The following is a 4863-nucleotide window of genomic DNA, read 5'->3' as shown; positions in this document are numbered from 1 at the left end:
CTATTAAGATACAAAATTAAGAGACAAATAACAACCAATGGTATACAGAAAATGATTTGCAAACTGTGCCTTGTAGACAAGTGAGGGCAGACTCTATCTGGGGATTATGGAGGGCCAGGTGAGGGAAACTACCCCCCACCCCCCCTTAAAAAAAAACAAAAAAAAAAAAAAAAAAAAAAAAAAAAAAAAAAAAAAAAAAAAAAAAAAAAAAAAAAAAAAAAAAAAAAATATATATATATATATATATATATATATATAATATATATATAATAATAATAATAATAATAATAATAATAATAATAATGCTTTTGAATCAAAGGTTAATACGTCCCTCTTCTTTGTGACACTTAATGAATATGCCTCATTAATAAATATTACCCTCTAGATATGTTACCTATCTATGCACGCATGATAACCTACAGAATAATAAGACTTTGGGTAGTCATGGGAATCAGCTGCCACCACTACATATCCATCTGTTAATGTTTTCTGGCTTTCCTACATTTCCATCTCTATTAATGTTTACTTATTTACTTTTACTCCCAATTCACTTACCGTTATGCGATACCCTATAATTTTATGCTTTATGAACATCCCACTAGTCTGATAAACACTAATAACATGTACAAATCATGTGAAATAAGAGAGAAAACACATCCATAGCTAGAATCACTAAAATAATAAGAAGATAGATATACATCAATCATGATAAAACATATTTCTTGATTGAAAACATTTCTAAAAATGTATTTTTTTTAACCTCAAGGAATAAAGCTACTGTCTGGATATCAAGGGAGGCAGGACTCTACTTTTCACACATATAAAAAGCTAAAGGACACACTAATAATTATGGCTTCAATTTATTTTTCTGACATTCATGAAGACAGTTGAAAAGGTATGTCATCTCTGTTCATAGAAACTTGATCAGTAATTGGAAAGAAAAGTAATATAATTTTTGAATAATTAAGTAAGTTATGTCTGCTTGAATGTCTACTGCTGGAATATATAAAGTGGTTTAAACATATGATTTTGGTTTTTGTTTATTTATTAAACATATACAGAACGGAAAATATATTAAAAAATATACATGAGGCAAAAACATTTTTGTTCATGATTTACTTAAACAATAAATACAGGCTAATCATAAAGGACAACATAGTACAGTCTCCCAAAACAAATTCTAAACATAAAAAAGACATGCACATGTCCACATACACAAAAAAAATCTGAAACAGACTACAAATTACAATCTATACTCAATGAATTTGAGTTATAATCTATACACCTAATCCCTGCTCAAATTTGTTGAACATTTAAAAATGTAAAGGGGAAAAAAAAAAAATAATAATAAAAAATAAATAAAATAAAAATAAAAAGCCATGAAAGAAACAGTCTTTAACTTACGGGCAACTACTAGAAGCACTACGTAGTCTAGGTTAAGACAGAACACAACAGCACTGGCCAGGCGAGCGTTCAGACATATCAGCACTGGGTTTGTGGCTAGATTTTTGGCACTTTTTATTATGTTTTGCGGAACTAATATCACCAGAATCTAAGTCTGCAATGTCAAAGGTTGGGGCCTGAGAGACTGTCTCTCCATCTTTAAGTGGTTCGTCCCATGCTAGATGCACTGTCTTCACTGTATGAGTACAACTTAAGCTGATTCTGATTGATTAATGCTTGGCAGAAAGGCGATCACAACTGTCGGTGAGAAGCAGATTGTTTGAGAGAGTGCTGCTCTCTGTGCTCACCTGTCTGTTGCTTACTTCATCAACTTCTTTGCAATTGCCATCTCTGCTGTCTACACCTGCACTCTCAGCCCCGCTGCCTCCTGAATCCTCTAAAGTACCAGTATGTGTAATTGATGACCATGAATGAGTGTCTTCCAGATGGCTTTCCTCAGACTGCTGAGGGGGTGCTATCCACACTAACACATAAATTAAGCTCGACTGGTGGGTTCACCTGCCCTGCAGTCTCTGCATGTGGGACTGAACTGATCTGCACTGCAGGTCTGTTTTCCTGTGCCAAATGAAGGATCAGGCACAGGAACTTCTTCAAAACCATTCTTCTGTGGAGGAAACTGTGATGGGAAATCAACCTGGAGGAACTTGCTCTGAGGCGAAAGTTTAGGAGGAGGATATGTGTGATGCAAACAGCATCCAGTGTCCAAGGAATGAGAAGATATTAAGGGGGCATGATGATACACTCTGGTGGAGATATTGTGGTGTTAGGTGCAGAGTTTACTCTTTTCAGTAACTGTTCGTGTCCGTCAAACAGCTTGATTGTTTGTACTATTTCCACCAAGCATTAAAAAAGATTTTTTAAAAGGTCACGGATTCGACTCCACCTGCTGGTCTGACTGGCTGTTCTCTTGACGGATGGCCACATGACAATGGTGTGAGATTTCTCTTCACTAGCACCAGCACTACAAACACATGAGGCACCGAACATGGTCCAAGGACGGGCAGACACTAAGTGGGGCAGGAGCAACGTCTACCCTTACCGGGTTAAACACATGCAGCCGCTTGGGTCATGGGGAGAACCTGGCCTGGGAGAGAGGACAGGGTACTACGTTGGGGCACACAGACTTGACTACAGGTCTCGGGCAGGCTGGGTATGACTGACACAGGCACCAAACCCGCCTGCACAAAACACTGAGCATCAGGTTCATGCAAAAAGTTACGGAAACGGTGCATCAGGAGAGCAACACGGCACTATCCCTGCTCCCAGGGGCCACCTCCAAAAAAAAGACCCACAGGCTGCATATTAAGAAGAAAAAGAAAAAAAAACAAAGATTAATCTTCAAATTTCTACTAATATGAAAATCAACTTACACTGATTTTTACTGCTACGAAACTGCAGAATAATGTAACTGCCCTCCAGGGAGCAATAAAAAATAAAAAGAAACTGGAGGAATATAACCAGCTTCAGGATTACTGCTCATACTTTATGAAAAAATATTGCATAGCATCTATTTTTAATTTCACATTCATACAAGAAACCACAAAGCACCTCAGGTAAATGATATGAAAAACTCTGTAAATATCAAGCATCACTACATTAAGACAGTCAACCATGAATGCACCTAATAATTGTAAGAAGTAAACAGGACGCTGACTCACAAGAAGGTATACAAAGGCATTCATGTAAATAAAATCATATAAACAAGGGAATATCTCCACAGACCAAGGGAATATAAACTGGCTTCAGTTTTTATTTCAAGAGATGAATCAAGGGACAAAATGCCACCAATTTGACCCCTGCCATATGACCAATGAATCCCTAAAAAAAAAAAAAAAAGAAGACAGAAAGAAAGAAAGGAATAAAAAAAAAGAGAAGAATGAAAAAACTTTTACCATAGATTATCTTCAATATGGAAAGTACATAGATTGTGTATAGTAATAAATCTATAAAATACTGAATGCTTCCCTATTTTAGGAAAATATGAATTCTCATGGGGGAATGCATGCATATCCAACTGTAATAAAGAAGTAATTGTTGGGACAGACATTTTCAGACTTAAATTTAAAAAATATTACTTATTTAAAAATAACTGTCCCAATAACGGACACCTGCCTAGAGGTAACACAAATTAATGAAAAGCTTTATAATGATTTTTGAAACTTGAATACAGATCCATTCTTGGGAGAAGCCTTATTGAAGAAAGGGTCACTCTTGCTCTGTAGTAATATTCACTTACACTAGTACATTACAAACACACACACACACACACACTCTCTCTCTCTCTTCTCTTCTCCTTCTCTCTTTCCTCTCTCCTTGCCTCTTCCTCTCTCTCTCTCTCTCTTCTCTCTCTATCTTTTCCCCTCTCCCCCCCCCTCTCTCTCTCTCTTCTCTCTCTCTCCTCTATCTCTCTTCTTTGTTTGTTTGGCTGTCTGTCTGTCTGTCACACACAACACACCACACACACACACCCCACACACACACACACACACACACAACACACACACAAACCTGTCTGTCGTCTATCTGTCGTCTGTCCCCGTCTCTCCCTCTCTCTCATTTCTCTCTCCTTTTCCTTCCCCTCCCTCCCTCTCCTCTTTTCTCTCTCTCTTCTCTCTCTCTCTCTTCTCTCCCCCTCTCTCTCCTCTCTCTTTTCTCTCTCTCTCTCTCACACACACCACACCACACAACCCCACCACACACAACCCCACTCCACCAAAACACACACAACACCCCACACACACACATAAACGTTTACACAGATATACATACAGACACAGACACAGACACAGACACACACACACACAAACTCTGTCTTTCTGTCTATGTATCTGTCTGTCTGTTTTGTCTGTCTGTCTGTCTGTTCTCTCCTCTCTCTTCTCTCTCTCCTCTCACTCTCTCTCTCCCCTCACTCTTCCCCTCTCCCTTCACTCTCTCTCCCTCTCACTCCTCTCTCATCTCACTCTCTCTCTCCCTCCATCTCTCTCTCTCCCTCCCTCTCCCTCCTCTCTCCTCTCTCCACTCTCACTCTCTCTCTCCTCTCACTCTCTCTCTCCCTCTCACTCTCTCTCTCCCTCTCACTCTCTCTCTCCTCTCACTCTCCTCTCCCCCCTCTCACCTCTCTTTCACATATAACACCAACCACACACACACCAACACACACACACACACACACACACACACACACACACATTCTTAATTTATTCTCTCTCCCTCGCGTGTGCTCTCTCTCTCTCTCTCTCTCTCCTCTTCTCTCTCCTCCCTCTCTCTCTCTCTCTCTTCTCTCTCTCCCACAACACACACACACACACCAAGAGATCAACAAGTAAATTAACACACCATATGTTGTAATTAGTCCAAAAAATAATAGTATCAACATCAATCATGTAACGATCTACCTAT

This window comes from Penaeus monodon, chromosome 6 (genome assembly GCF_015228065.2).
Source record: "Penaeus monodon isolate SGIC_2016 chromosome 6, NSTDA_Pmon_1, whole genome shotgun sequence".
Classification (NCBI taxonomy): Eukaryota; Metazoa; Arthropoda; class Malacostraca; order Decapoda; family Penaeidae; genus Penaeus; species Penaeus monodon.
The sequence above is the reverse complement of the archived record's forward strand: the minus strand, read 5'-3'. Positions refer to the sequence as shown.